This window comes from Rhinolophus sinicus, chromosome 2, assembly GCF_057876585.1.
Source record: "Rhinolophus sinicus isolate RSI-liver-muscle chromosome 2, RSI-T2T, whole genome shotgun sequence".
Classification (NCBI taxonomy): domain Eukaryota; kingdom Metazoa; phylum Chordata; class Mammalia; order Chiroptera; family Rhinolophidae; genus Rhinolophus; species Rhinolophus sinicus.
The window spans coordinates 162,017,548-162,034,350 of NC_142502.1; the positions used below are offsets into that span (position 1 = coordinate 162,017,548).

Sequence of the window (16,803 nt, forward strand, 5' to 3'; positions counted from 1 at the left end):
ACGTGATGACACGGAGGCGGGGTCTTGACAACCCTTCCTTCTCACCTTGCTCTGGCTTCGGATTTCTCCCGCCTTACGCGGGAATGGTGGCTGCGCTTGCGCGGTGGGCCCCCTGAGGACCTGGGACTTGGGTCCGGAAACTGGTTCCGAATGCGTAGGAATAAAGGGTGGTCTCCGGCTTCTGCTCCTCAGAACATGGAGGGATTCTCTCTCGTCGCAGCCCCTGGGAGCACGCGGAGGCCTAGCAGAGCCCAAGTCTGGAGCCCCACTAAAAGGAGATGATCATCCCGTGTGTACTACGAGGACGCAAAAGAGGCAACCAAGTGCGGGAAGGGATTCCCTTCTTCCCCGGGCTCACCCTCTGCCCCAGTTGGGTGAGGGACAAATGGGGGCAAGTCTGCCTGACTAGCTTAAGGACACCACTGCCGCTTGCAGGACCCAAGACAGAACAGAATTAAGGAATGTTAGTGCTGGACTGGACCCAAGAGTTCATCTTGCCTCCCCTTTGGGGAGAACACTGAGCCTTAGAAAAGGCACGACCTGCCCGAGGTCATGGAGCCTGGTAGAAGCAGAGCAAAAACCCAGGCTTCTTAACTCCCTCTGGTGTTCTTTCCGCCAGGGATGCGAAACGACCCTTAGAGAGCAGATCATAGGATTGCCTATGAGGGAACTATAACAAAGGGTTGAAGTGGAGTAAGCCTGGGTTCTAGGCCCAACTCCGTGTGACTCAATAACTGTCAAGTCACCTAAACGTATTGGGGCCTCACTTTATTCATTTTCAAATGGGAGAACTGGACTTAAAACATGTAAGTACACACAGCCTTCATCTTCCTCCTCCTTCGACCTCCCACCCATATTCTCCATCCTTTAAAGACTTTCCTGTGGTTCCCAAAGTCCCTCCCTGACCTTGGTTGTGTGAATCAGAGTAATATTTAAAGAGGAGAACGTAAGGTGCCCAAGAACCAAATTGATCTATACAGTAATAAAGAACTGAGAGAAGGGAGAATGAGTCGTTCTAGAGAGAGTTACAGGAGAGAGTGGCAGTGTGAAGAAGGGAGATGAGAAATGAGGTGCAACTCTTATAATAAGTGGGGCTGAGAGGAATTAGATGGTTGGAAGGATTGTTAAACATTTTATCGCTCTCTTTCATTATACTTTTCCCGTTTGGTACCTCTTTAAAAATCTTCCCTGAAAATTTAAATTACTTTTCTTTTTTGGATATCAGACCTGTGTGTCTTCTGAATACCTACCATACTATGTGGAGACTAGCCATAAGGCAGCCAAGATAAATTCAGGTTAGCGACTAACCTCCTTCTTCAAAATTAAAGGATTTACCCAAAGTTTCCCCTACTGTGAACATTTTCATACCTGTAAGTTTCTTTTAAATCTAATCACTTAATGTTTCTGTTCTGACAACTGCTCTCCTATTTCTGCATGCAACACTCTCTGTCTTAGGTCTATTAAAAGAATAGGAACTTGCATTGATATACTGGTATATATATATGAGGTGTGATCACAAACTATGGTGAATGTTTGAATTAAAAAATTTTATTACAGTAAAAGACACATTGCCATTAATCCTCCTCAAACTACTCCCCCTCTCTTCGAACACACTTATCCCATCTTTCTTGCCACTTTCTGAAGCAGTTCTGGAAGTCCTCTTTCATGAGTATCTTGAGTTGCGCTGTTGTGGCTGCCTTGGTGTCCTGAATCATTTTGACTTTGCAGAAGAGCCAGAAGTCTCACTGTCAATAAGGTGGATGAGGACACACTGTAATGTTTTTATTTGACAGAAATTGCCGTGTACCAAAAGCAATGTGTGACACTGAGCGTTGTCATGATGGAGGCTGATTTATGGCACACTTTAAAACACACCTTCTCTCAACTGTAGCTCACACCTGATTGACTGCACTGAACAAGTTGAAATTTGTCACACACTGTTACTAAAGTTCTACGTGCCTCTTCCCGTATTGAGCTCCGTGCCTTTCTGTTGGATGGCACTTGGCAGCAACATGCACCATATGTTTTGATCACACTGTATATTTTTAATTCAAAAAGGATCTACATTTTGTGGGGCCTGAAGCTTTTATTATTTGTGGGGCCCTTTTGAGAAAAATGAATACAAAAATTGCAAACACAAAATAATGTTAAATGGAATATTTATTTAGATTGAGAAAAGAAATCACAATAGATTACACATTTTAAGAAGCCTGCAAATACTACAAACATTACAAAATTGAGAACTATAACATTCAATTAACTACCCAACATACCTCCAATACTTTTTTCCTAAATTTCTTGGCTGCATACTCTTTGATTAACTCTTCATGTGACAATTTTTTTTTTCTTCCTAGATATCTTTTGTTGGGATCCTGCTATATGACAGGTTTTGTACCCAGGTGCTTTATACATCTAACCCCATTTCAATGTTACAGCAAGCCATGAGATCAATGTTATGAATATGACAGTGATTTTTTAAATGTAGTTTTGTAATAGAGAGGGCAAAAAGATAATTTAGTTTTTTTATTTTCTAGCATGGTTGATCAGTTTGTCCTTATTATTGATAATTGGGATGCATAAAAAAATCACAACACATATAGTACAGGCTGTTTGTAGTATAGTTGCAGGAATTCTGATTAATTCTATTTCATGTGATTCCCATTTAAAAAAAAATAATAATAAAATGTATGATGAATTTTAAATTATACACACTGAATTATTAAGTATATTCCTGACAGGAGAGAACTTCCATTGTGGTTGACATCAGTGAAAATGAAATTGTCCACTTCTATATATCAGATGATTAGAAGAATTCCCTAGACTAGCTTCTGGCTCTTCATGTTTCAAACCTTGTTTCTCCCAACTACCCACATACTTCCAGTGCCAGCCATGTGTTCATTTCACATTATGACCTCTAGTCCTGTACCTCTGTGAGAGAATGTTGGGGGTCATGAGGTATTCCTGGAATCTATTGCTAAACAAAAACAACCAACAAGAACTTAATTAAATGTAATGAGATTGCAGTGAAAGACACTTTTCTAGAGCCTTTGAAGAGAACTCTGGAGCTTGTTTCATTAACCTCATGGTAAATCTGCCTGTTGTAGTTACTTTTAATTTTTATAAAAGTAATCCATGTTTATCCTAACTAGTGAAGCCAACCAAAAGTTTAAAAAAAAAAAAAAAAGGCAAGGACAGGAAAAATAAAATAAATGCTCGATCAGAAAAAGAACAAATAAGGAGAAATACAGCAGTCACTTGTCCATAGTAGTTCCAGAACCCTGATGGGATAGTTTCTGGAGGGTAAGGAAAGTTCTTAAATCTTGCTCATCTTTCCAAGGATTCCTTTGTCCATTGTACTCCATGGCCCCTGGCTTTGCTATTCTACAAAAAAGTGTTGGGGAATAAACCTTTCTTATAGGCTGCTCACTTCCTACTGGTGCAAATATGAGATGCAAAGGTTACTTTCCAACTCAAATAATTGAAGGATTTGTTTGAGAACATGATTCCCTCAAAAACTTCGTAGGCCTCTATTTGCTTCCAGTCAGCAACATGTGCCAATAACCACACCCAAACTTCTTTCCTACACATAATTCTCAAGCCTGGTTTACATCTTTGCTCTCTACATTTTCATTTATTTGAATGATTATTTAATAAGTGTCTCATTCATATTGTATACTACAAGGAGTTTTTAGAATATAGGCAAGGGAGTAAGTACATCCCAGTGGTTAAGAGTACAGATTCTGGGTTTGTACTGCCTGCATTCAAAACCCGACTCCACCACTTACTGGCTGTGTAGCATTGGACAAATTACCTAATCTTTCTGTGCCTCAGTTTTTTCATCTGTAAAATGAGGATCCTATTTCTACTTCCTACAGTTGCTGAGGGGATGCAATGAGATAATATATATAAAGCCCTTAGAACAGAGCCTACTATGTTGTAAGAACTTAATAAGTATTAGCTGTTGTTATTATTGTAAGTGGGCTTGCATTGTGTTTGTGTTTGTTCACCATTATACATACACTCAGTGACTATTACAGAGTAGCTGTTCACTAAATATCTGCTGAATATTTAACAAACATAGAACTCTGAAAACTACTCAATCCGAATACTTTATGTCAACAACCAGTACCCAATTTTGTTTTATTAGTTTCAGGTGTACAAAATAGTGTAATAATTAGACATTTCACCCCTCACAAAATAATAACCCCCTTCTCCCAATCTATTGCCCCTCTGACATTGTATATATCTATTACAATTCCATTGACTCTATTCCTTATGCTGTACTCCATATTCCGTGACTATATATATGTTAAATTATAGTTGACATACAATATTATTCAGCTTCAGCTTCAGATGTACAGTGCAGTGGTTAGGCACCCAATTGTTTGAAAGGAGCCAATATTAATTTTTCTGCATTATATTTATAAAATTAGATCTTATAAACTGTTTCATAATACCATAATAAAATGGAAAATTTAATATAAATCCCTCAAAATGAAAATATAGCTGTACATGATCATCAAACACACATAAAAATCCAAATACACTACACTCAGTTACAAATTACTGAGTAGTTATCTAGATTCTTCACTCTAACAAAGGATTTATCTTTAGATTATTTTCAATACAGAACTTCCCTTGCCCTTCATTTCTAGTCCTTTAAATGTAATTTAATTCAGGCAAATATATAATATGCATCATTTTCCAGGAATCCAATTATTTCAAAAGGCTAACTGTAGCTATAAAAAATTTAATAAAATTTTTAACATAATAAAAAATTTAAATGTTCTTTTCATACACTGAATCTTGACTCTGTGCAGTTACCTGCCCCTTTATGTCAAAATGAGGTCATTGTATGAGGAGTTTCAGAATACTTGTGGAGATATACAACACCTATTGTCAAAGACTTGACCTAAGATTTGGAGAAAAATAAAATTCTTATACTGATTGCTTTGCTCTCATTGGCTAGAGGACCTTGAAAGGTAACTAACTATAAACTCTTTCTGGCTTCTTGACTTTCCCTCCCTCAGACATTTTAAAAGTGTTGTCAAGACTTATTAAGTTGGTTTTGTTTTTTAAGTTTGCTGGGCTTTCTGCTCCTTTTATTTCATTGTCTTAATGTAATTTAAAAACTAAACCCTATAATCATGGAACTGTGTAGATTCTATATACTTACACTCCACATACGCATAAGTATGATAGAGGAAAAAAACCTCAGATGTTTTTCTTTGGCCTTTAAATCAGAAATTAATAATATATGAGTGGGGAAAAAAGGGGTTCTTTGTTTTTTATTACATATTTAACGTATGTTTAACGTAAGCAGTGTATGAAATAATTCCAAAATTTGTAAGAGGCTAAATGGAAATATCGTTCTAGCTCCTAACCATAAATAATGCCTAGGGATAACTTTAAAGTTATTGCAAGAGAAAAATAAAAAAGAGTGCAAGAGGATACATCCCAAAGTGTTAAAAAGTAGTTGCCTTTGTGAAGTGAAATTGAGTGGGGGAAGGAAAAGTTAGGGAGAGATACAGGGGATTTCAGTTTTATATTATTTTAATCATATCATAAATGTGTTAATGTTTTAAAATCATTAAAGATGCAAAAACAAAAAATATGTTGCAATGCATATTAATTCACATACTGACCCACAAACTGTATCTGTAGAGACTGATTTAAAAATATCATGCTTATTATATAACTTTTACCAATCTTGGCATGATTGTTATCTTTTACCTAAAACTTTCCAGACTTACTGACCTCAGAAAAGAATCAAGCAATTAGTAGTGCTGTAAATTCTTGGCAAGAGCTTATGAGACTGAAATCTATCCTGTGGGAATCACCAAACATGCTTCATTTAGAGGTATTTGCTGCATGGATGCATGAGTGAGAGAATGAATGTGGACTCAGGTTAATTTCCGTAGCTCTGTTGGTGCCATTCATGACTAGCAGAGAGAAGAGACCCAGCCTGGGCTGTGGAACTGAGTTTTCCCAGTGCTGACCCAAAATTTATGCCATGAAGTGGAGCTTAAACTTGTTGAGATTGTAGAAGCAATAAAGTTTGTATGTGCTCGAGCTTCACCACATTTACTGGATGTTGGGCAAGTCTTAGAAATATGAGTAATAACTAATCATTTTCTTTTGTCCACCATAACTATATACTTTTTCCCCCACAAGGAATTCATAGCAGCCTCTCACAAAATTGAAAATCTACAGGGAAATACTTTCAAATATCAGTGTTAAAATGGAAAGCAGCCAATCAGGGAAAGTCAACTCTCAAAATTAATAACACAGGAAGTTCTCTCTTTGCTAATAAAATACTTCCAAAAAGGTCATTTTTAAGTCAGCTGTTTGAAATTAGGAACAATGCTATAAATGGTGCTTATATGGCCACTTAGCCCCCAAAACATGTATCATGCTGATCCCAACTTGCCTATGTTAAAGCCACATTGGTGACAAACTTATTTAAGGTTTTGAACCAGCAGGTCTGTAATTGAATATTGTGCATTACAAGCATCTGTGAGTTGATTTTGCAATCTAAATACAGCTTGTAACATCATTCCAACTTTTAAAGAGTTGACTTACAACTGCCTACTAGGAAGTAGGTTTTGTTATTCCCATTTTTTAGACCAGGATAATAAGTCTCAAGAGTATATAGTTATATATAGTATGTAAGAATAATAAGCCTCGCGAGTAGATAGCTATACCCTTAAGCAGGAAAATCGGGATTTGAAACACTATCAGTCTGCATCTCAGAGTCAAGCTCTGTTCACTGTACCAGTTTGCTTCTTAGTCTCATTGGAATTCCATTGTGGAGCTCCTTGAATGCCAGGCTGAGACATCTATCAACAATGTAGCTTTAGCAGCAAGTGATATGATCAAAGTGTTGCCACAGAAAAATTAACCTGTGGGTGGATAAATTAGAGGAGGCACTGGAAGTAGGGAATTCACTTAGGAGGCTGTTGCAGAAGAGTGGTAGCCACAGAAATGTCCGAGAAGAAAAGAGTTAGAGGAAAATAACAAATAAATGAACAAGAAACAAAACCCTTGCAGACCTAGATGACGGATGGCCTCAGAAGCTAAAGGAGAGGAAGGAATAAAAGAGGTTATCCATGTGCAACTCCCAGTGATGGAGAGAATGATGGCAGTATTAAATGCGGATGGGAACGTAAAGAAATGAGGTGATAAGAAAAGAAAATATAGTGGTTAATTGCCATTTTTTGGTTTGCCCACATCAAAACCCCTTTCTTTTTGTGGGAAACTGAAGGGAATCAGAGGTCATCTTTGGCAGCCGGAGCCTAGGCACATGTCCTTGAACAACTGGAAGCTCCAGCCTAGGGCTTTTAATCTGGAGGGAATAATACAAAAACTAGCAGTTGGGGACCAGAGTGGAAGGTAGTTGAGACATTGAAGAGAACCAGTGATCATGTGTGGAGTAAGGAAGGAGGACAACCAGCTCCAGGATAGCATCCTCTACAGACTCCTCCTATGGGGTGAACTTCAGGGTGCTCTCTGTGCTTTAGATTGCCTGGGATCCTGCCCATTTTCCATGTTTGGTCCTCTGGCTTCCCTGTCAACCCAGTAAGCCACCTGATATCCTCCCAGTGAATTCATCTTCTGCTGGTGTTAGCCAGAGTGGGTTTCTGTTGTTTGCAGTTGAGAAGCCTATGTGGTATAAACACTGCCTTTAGTTTTAAACAGATTGTGCTGATACCATGCCCAGATGCCCAGATGGAAGCCTGCAGCACACAGTTTGAAAAGTGGGATTAGACTTTAGGAGAGGGTTGGGTTTGGGAATATAGATTTAGGATATTCTAAGTAGAGCCAAAGATTTAAACCGTGAGAATTCATCAAGGGAAAAGATTTAACAGAGAGGAAATGAAAGTGAGCAGAGTGTAGAACCTGAGGGACCACCAATACTTAGGAGGCAAGAGAACAAGTCAGGGAAGAAGCAATAACAGTTGTAGAAGACAAATCACACTAGTGCAATATCACAGAAGCCAAAGGAACCAAGACTTTTAGAAATGAAGGAAATTGGATGCTATTAAATGCTAGAGTCCAGGGAAGATGAGCACTGAGAATGGGGTACTCAATATGGTGAAGGCCACTGATCTTTGGAAAGCTGTTTTATCATGATGTTGGAAAAATAAATCAGGTTGCAGGGGCGTAAAGACTAAGAGGGTGGTGTGAAAGTATAAAGAGAAAATATAGGCTATAGTTTAAAGGAGTTGGGCAGAATTTTGTCTGTCTTGTTCACTGCTATGTTTCTAGCTCCTAGAAAAGTACCTGGCATATGGCAAATTCTTAATAAGTATTTGTTAAATGAATGAACAAAGAAGAGCAGAAGCAGAAAATTAAGTTGAGCTAAATTATGGTAAGTGCACAAATTTTTAGAATCGGGGGATGGGTATCTAAGTATGCTTGTAAGCCAGGGTTACCAAGTCCTCTCTCCCACTTCCTCTTTGGGCTGAAGAACTTGATTTCCTAGTGTCTCCACTACCTACTAAGATGCTTCTTCCCTGCCCTACTACTGCCCTCCTCACGCCACTATTTAGTTTGTTGGTACTATAATCTAATATAATTACCATTCCTTGGATTACGTCTCATACTTATTTATTTCTTATTTTCCTCAGAATATTTTATTTATTCTACTAATTTATGTCCTACACAGAGGTAAGTCAAATATTCTTCATCCGTATTTATTTTGTCTCATACCATAGTAAAACCTTAGTAAGCTGTTGTGGAAGATCTGATAAAACTAAGTCTAATTAACTAGAAACTGAATTTCAGGGGTACCATTAGATGATATCTCAATTGCATATTTTTAGAAACTCACTACACTATGGCCCTTTAAAATGCCAAATTTTAAATCCAATAACCAAATGACCAGATATAGTATCAAAACATTATAACCAAATCTTATAAAAGCATACAAATTAGATGGCCTCTGATTTAAATAATAATAAACATAAAATGTAAGATTTATTCTTTTTATTTTCAATCTTTCTCTCTCCAAATATCAGAAGTCTATAAGTAAAGAACAAGCATTAAACTAGAAATTTAAGACATCATAAGTGTTCTTAAGTGCAATACACTTGGACAATAATAGTAAGATTAAAAACCTGGAGGTTTCTCACCCCTAGTTTATGGTTCTTCGTGGACGTAATTAAAGCATATAAAAGCCTTTCCAATGGATTTAAAAAGCAGCTTCCTTTTTGCTTGTAAACTTTAGGGAGGCAGTCTTACAGTCATCGGTTCATAAGAAGAGTAAGCTGTATGGGTGTTATTGTATTAAATTGCCTTTAGGCAGTCTGAAATTATTGTTGGAAAAAGGCAGGAAGGAATATAAAATGAAAAATTTGCTTTTGATCATGTCTTTCCCTTTAGGTTTTTTTCCTTAATAATTTTATGTGCAAACAGACTGCACGTGTGTGTGTGTGTGTGTGTGTGTGTGTGTGTGTGTGTGTGTGTCTCCAGACAGGTGGTTAAGAAGCTTTTTGTATCATTCCTCCCCTCCTCCTAGTCTGACACTTGGCTTCGCCAACACTGAGTGATCAAGGTGTGAATTCTCTGTAACAGCAGAGCATTTCCAGTTTTATAGGCCTATGATATTCATCATCAAAGTGCTCCCAGTCACAATAGCGGGTTTTGATTTTGGGTACCTAGGGACTTGCACTTAACTGAACAGCCATTTCCAGATAAGGCCTTCCTGGCCACTTCCCTTCAATTTAAACTCGGATGGTTGAAGTGTTGGGAAGATCTAGGAATCTGTTAATCTATGAACACAAAATGATATGAGGTTACCTCAGACCTGAAACCTTCATTCCAAAATGGCAGCATTTTTGCACCAGGCTGTATGGTGAGACATGACACAGGTACAGGTACAGACAGTCCATGGTGTGAGATGGGCCATTCTCATCCACAAGCAAGAAGTCATTCTGTGGAAGAGCCCTGGGGGCTTCCTAGGGCCGAAGGTGTTGGAAAGGCATCTTCTTATCAGTGCAAAGCAATTGCCAGTCTTAGTCATCCAGTATTCTGCACAAAACTAAGCTCACCAAGTTGGCTCAACTGCAGCCCCCAAAATGTAGACACAGGACTGGAGTTGCTGGTAGTGGGGTACGTAGCGGATGGCCCTGACGGAGGGCCGAGAGCCGTGTCTCCTGCTCTTCCTACAGTGGCTGCTGATGCCTCCGTTTTCTCATCATCATGAGAGGAGACAGAGCCCCGAAGCAAAGAAATCTGGATCACAAAAAAGTATTCTAGGGTGATGCAAGCCAACTGTAGCCAACTGCATTGTCCTCTCTAGTTGCTGCAGACAGTGAGGATGCGTCAGCCTCCCAATGTGTCCACACAAGATTGACAGGAGAAGGTTCTTTTGGAGATGAGCATATCCAGATAAACTCCATACTTAAACAATGTGCTGAAAATTCGAGCTCCAGAAATATAAGGTCAGGTATCCTTAGCTGTAGCCACGTGTACACAGTCGCTCACGGATTCACTCCTACAACGAGACAAGGCAACCTGATGAGACTGCCACGGAGTCTGGCGAACATAGAAGTAGCTCCTTCTCAGAATTCTGATATCTCTTCAAGTGCCTGCAAAAAAAGTCTTCCACATAACATGTCAAACTTGTTATGCAGCATATAATAGGAGTTTCTCTTGGAATTGGGCTGCTTACAACTTTTATGTATGCAAACAAAAGCATTGTAAATCAGGTTTTTCTAAGAGAAAGGTGCTTAAAGATTCAGCGTGCTTGGTTCTTGGTATTGTTAGGAGGATCTTCTGTTCTTCTATATTATAGCTTTCATTCTCATTCACTTTATTACAGCTTAATTTTTTTAAACCCTATTCTGGACCATTCGAGCTTCATTCTAAAATTATAGACTTCATTCTAAAATTCTTCTTCATGGGCTGAACATGCCTTATTTTATTGGTGCTTTCTTTCATCATGCCTTTTAAATCCAATGGTTACTGGTATATGATTTTAGAAAAATTATGTCAGTATTATCAAACTTTTGTTCCCGTACCAGTTTGGTTTTGTTACCTTATAAGTTATAGGGAGTTTGGAAATGTAACTAGATGGAGTCTTTGGATATTGCTGGCTTTACTCTAGCTCATTCTAAAACTTTTGGACTTTTTTGGACATCTAAGAACTTTCAGATGGGTTTTGTGAATATTTTTTACACGATCAAGTTACAGAGTAGCTGCCAGCAAGAGACAAATATCAGATGTGGATGATATTTGTTCAATATGTCAAGCTAAATTTCAAGAGCCAATTCTTCTCATCTGTCAGCATGTGTTTTGTGAAGAGTGCATTACCTTATGGTTTAACAGAGAGAAAACATGTCCACTGTGCAGAACTGTGATTTCAGACCACATAAACAAATGGAAAGATGGAGCCACTGCATCACACCTTCAAATGTATTAAGTTGTATAAACGATTAAGGCCACAAAACACTGATTTCACTTGGATACACTGAGTATTGATAAAGACATTAAAATGGATTTTTAAGGCTAGAAGTTAAGGAAAATGTTTCCAACTGGCTTTAGAATATTATCATAAGACTTAAGTGTTGTAGTCCAATATATCAAAAGATTAAATGAAAGAACCCTAAATTATAAGTAGTGTTTAACCTAATGTATATGCAACAACATTTATGTCATCCTAATTATTTGACAGGTGATTGCAGTGTTAAATTTTAAGTGTGGTTTTTTTTTTTGTTAATGTTACCAAAATAGCAATCGGATAACTAGAAATAGTAGTTCTTAGAGGAACTCAGGTATTCTTTCCAGACATGACGTTCAGAATAAAATATATTTTTCATACTATTGTAAGATAAAAAAAAGAAATGTAGGCACAAAAAGAACATGAACAGGCATTTCACAAAGAAAGAAATACAAATCACCGATAATTCTGTATAATAACAAGAATGTTTAAAAAGCAGTACAAATTAAAATGAGGAGACATCACTTGCCAGAAATCAAACTGGGAAACAGGTAGTCTTATATACTGCCAATAGGTGTGGAAAGTGGTCAACATTTCTGGAGGGCATGTTAGTCTTATTTATCAAAAGCCCTAAGACTACTCAGCAACTTCACTTTGAGAAATTAGCCAGCCCAAAGGAAATAATCAGACCTATGTACTAAGATTTACCTACAAAAAAGTCTCCTTACAGTATTATTAGTATTATTATTTAAAAGATTTTATTGGGGAAGGGGAACAGGACTTTATTGGGGAACAGTGTGTACTTCCAGGACTTTTTCCAAGTCAAGTTGTCCTTTCAATCGTAGTTGTGGAGGGTGCAGCTCAACTCCAGGTCCTGTTGCGGTTGTTAGTTGCAGGGGCACAGCCCACCATCCCTTGTGGGAGTCAAACGGCAACCTTGTGGTTGAGAGGATGTGCTCCAACCAACTGAGCCATGCGGGAGCTCAGTGGCAGCTCAGCTCAAGGTGCCGTGTTCAATCTTAGTTGCAGGGGGCAGAGCCCACCATCCCTTGCAGGACTCGAGGAGTCGAACTGGCAGCCTTTTGGTTAAGAGCCCACTGGCCCATGTGGGAATCGAACCAGTGGCCTTCAGCATTAGGAGCACGGAGCTCCAACCGTCTGAGCCACCTGGCCGGCCCAATATTATTTGTAATGGTGCAAAATCAGACACCACCTACAAGAAAAAAGATTATAAAATAATACTGTGTGATCTCAGGATTGCAAAAGAGATGATTATATGTATATAGATCTATGGATAAAGGAGTGGAAAAAAACCTACCAAAATGTTAATAGTGGTAATCTCTGGGTTCTGGGATGATAGTTGATTTTTATTTTATTCTTTGTACTTTTTTCTATCTCTACAATGCACATACATTACTTTGGCAGTCAGCTACAGTCTCATATATCATTAGTAATCTAGGTTTTCATAACTTAATTATAATTCAGGAGATCAACTAAACTTTTTGCTTAGTTTTCCTATATCCTCAGTGGAGTATTTATTATGTCAAGCATTTAAATTTCAGAACAGAGCTTTAGTGTACTTCTAGAGAATGACTTCCTATGAATTAAGAGTCAATGACGTCAGAGAAACTGAACAGCTTGCATAGATATCTTCCCTTATCCACACTTCCCCTTTGGGAGCAGGATTAGCAAAAGGGTAGACACTTCCAAGTAAGCTGTTCCCTATACTTTCCTGCCCATTTGGAGAGCTGGGGACTCCGTGCTGCTCATGGTTATCCTTGAATTGAGGGGAGCTCTTCAGTGATAGCCAGGACAGCTGGTGTGAGCACATCGCTTGTAAAGTTTCTCTCACAGCTTTGACCTCAAATCCGCCCTGAAACTCTTTCATGTTCTAACAAACATTGCATAAGTCAGTCTGGTCCTGTAAGTGGTCTCTATGTTACCGTCACGTTTTTGCATTCATATTCCCGATAATGATCTTTAAAATCATGGTAACCATAGTTACGTTATGTAACCTAGTAGACATTTCCCTAGAGCCAGGATGCCTACTAGTTGAGATAAACTTGAGAGAGTTGGAGACAAGGTTTTCCCTCAATCATACCACCAGAAGATGGGTCATTTCACCTTGCCTTCAAAGTAGAAAGGGGAGAATTAAAAATAAATTACCTTAAAACAGAAATAGACACATAGATATAGAGAACACACTGACGGTTGCTAGATGGGAGGGGGATTGGGAGAGGGGTGAGAAAGGTGAAGGGATTAGGAAGTAGAAACTGGTGGTCACCAAGTAGTCACAGGGAGGTGAAATACAGTATGGGAAATATAACCAATAATATAAAAACTATGTATAGTGTCAGATGGGCACTAGACTTATTGGGGGGATCTCTTCATAAATTATATAAATGCTTAACCAATGCACTGTACAACTGAAACTAATATAAAATAATGTTGAATGTCAACTGTAATTGAAAAAAATATATATATATATGTAGTCACGGGATGTAAAGTACAGCATAGGGAATATAGTCAATGGTATTGTAATAGCTATGTACGGTGTCAGAGGGGCAGTAGACTTGGGGGGGTTATCACTTTGTGATGTGTGTAAATGTCTGATCATTGTGTTGTTTTGTACACCTAAAACTAATAATAATAAAAAAGAAATTAAAGACCAGCTCTTTCCTTAAAAAAAATAAATATAAGTTCCATTTAAGGGAAGCTAGCGAGTTCTCTCTGTAAGAAATATTGATGTTTCCTCATAGCCTAACCTGCTAAAGAAAGGCTGTTGGAGAGATAAAGAAAGGCAGTCAAGACATATTTTCTTGGTGAAATTCCTTGGTAACAAGCAAATGGCTTTCTGTGTCTGACATGTTCACCCTCTTTAAATGAGCACAGCTCTTCCCCCAAATGTGCAAGTTACCCTACAAAGATGGGTGAAATGGACACCCATACAATTCTGGGGGGGTGGGGGCTGGTGGCTGCAGTGGATATGGAATTTCTCTGGGTGTGATCTTTCCAGCAGGCAATTTGTCAGTCTATAAAAAAAATTAAAACTGTTCATACCAATTGCCACAAAAAATACTCTTCTGAGAACTTACCTTGAGAAATAAATTTTTTTTAACATTTGTTATAGAATGTGTGAGAATGTTCACTGCAGTGTTATTTACAAAATGAAAAACTGAAAAAAAGTTCCACTAAGTGGAATTTGTCAAATAAATCATAGTATAATCATATCATAGGGTACTAAGAGGCCATTATTCATTATATACTTGTTATGTGCTTGAATGATATGACAGGATACTAAAAAAGGCTCATGACATAAAGTGAAAAATATATACTACAAACCCAATGTTCATATATATTCTATACACACATACATGCACACACACCACACCCATTTGTGTATATATGTGTGTATCCCCCACTTTTGAAAAGTTCACGTTACGCCACTGTGCTAAGACCTACATTAGTACCTGTTTTCAATAACCGAAAGAAGTCCAAAGAGGATTTTCGCTTTTACAAAAACGAGAAAAGCACAAAAAGCTTTCAGCATTTGTTTGGCAGTGAGTCCTTACAGGGGCAGCACACACCTGGAGCAGCGAGAATGGTCCCGCCAGCTCCTTCTCCGGGAACCACGCTCAGCATCTCAGCATCAAGCGCCACAGCTGTGAACTCTGTCTGTGAGCATCTGTGCTTTAGCTCGATTTATTTTGTGTTTCCATTAGCAAGATGTGTCCTAAGGTATCAGAAAAGCCTAAGAGAGCTTGCAAGGGTGTTATACTTAGCATAAAACTGGATGTACTCATAAATAAGTGTATTTGGTATGATTCAGTAAGTTATGTTTTGGGTCTGAGTATGAGCAAAATATTTTCCATATAAATTAATGGTAATTGCTTCTTCTCTTTATGCCATTTTGGCTTACAAGTTTTCATAGGAATGCTCTACATTTGGATAGTGGAAGAAACTATACAAAGTCTACAATTACATTCGTGAACTCATCCTAGAAAAAGTGCTACATACCTCATTGCTGAATATCACTACAGTCACCTTTGAAGTACTCCCTATGAGAAGCGATGCACAGACACCCCCGCCTAGTCCACCCTTCAAAGCAATTTTGGAATTCTTTTTCTGGAATGGCCATCAGAGCTGTCATCGTATTACCCTTGATGTCCTGAATGTCATTAAAATGTCTTCCTTTCAATATTTCCTTAATCTTTGGGTAAAGAAAGAAGTCACTGGGGGCCAGATCAGGTGAGTAGGGAGGGTGTTCCAATACAGTTATTTGTTTACTGACTAAAAACTTCCTCGCAGACAGTGCTGTGTGAGCTGGTGCATTGTCGTGATGCAAAAGCCATGAATTGGTGGTAAAAAGTTCAGGTTGTCTAACTTTTTTTTTTTTTTTTTTAGAAAGGAAGCATGCTTTCTTTTTCTTTTTATTTTTCTTTTCAATTTTATTGGGGAATATTGGGGAACAGTGTGTTTCTCCAGGGCCCATCAGCTCCAACTCATTGTCCTTCAATCTAGTTATGGAGGGCACAGCTCAGCTCCAAGTCCAGTCGCCATTTTCAATCTTTAGTTGCAGGGGGTGCAGCCCACGATCCCATGCGGGAATTGAACCAGCAACCTTGTTGTTAAGAGCTCCCACTCGAAACCACTGAGCCATCCGGCCGCCCCCCTAGGTCATCTAACTTACACGCAGTCTTTTTGGCACTTCCAAATAGTAAACTTTGTTTACTCTTTGTTCAGTTGGTACAAATTCATAATCTCTCTGATATCACAAAAGGTTAGCAACATCATTGTAACAAGTTGGCAAATTTAATTGTCAGACCTCCTGTGTGTGTGTGTGTGTGTGTGTGTGTGTGTGTGTGTGTGTTTCCCCATATATCCCCATTCTCCTGGATATACAGAGGATGCCAAAAAAATGTATACACATTTTAAGAAAGGAAAAAGCTATTAAAATTGTAATACGCGGGGCCGGCCTGGTGGCTCAGGCGGTTGGAGCTCCATGCTCCTAACTCTGAAGGCTGCCGGTTGGATTCCCACATGGGCCAGTGGGCTCTCAACCACAAGGTTACCAGTTCGATTCCTTGACTCCCGCAAGGGATGGTGGGCTGTGCCCCCTGCAACTAGTAATGGCAACTGGACCTGGAGCTGAGCTGCGCCCTCCAAAACTAAGACTGAAAGGACAACAACTTGAAGCTGAATGGCACCCTCCACAACTAAGATTGAAAGGACAACTTGACTTGGAAAAAAGCCCTGGAAGTGCACATTGTTCCCCAATAAACTCCTGTTCCCCTTCCCCAATAAAATCTTTAAAAAAAAAAAAAATTGTAATATGCAATTTATACCGATAACAAAAGATG

The 16,803-nt window shown here is 38.6% G+C and overlaps 1 pseudogene; it reads left to right on the plus strand.

The window, feature by feature from the left end:
- The first annotated feature begins 44 nt into the window (after positions 1-44).
- On the plus strand, positions 45-15,457 carry LOC141571528 (E3 ubiquitin-protein ligase RNFT1 pseudogene; annotated as a pseudogene).
- The last annotated feature ends 1,346 nt before the right edge of the window (positions 15,458-16,803 follow it).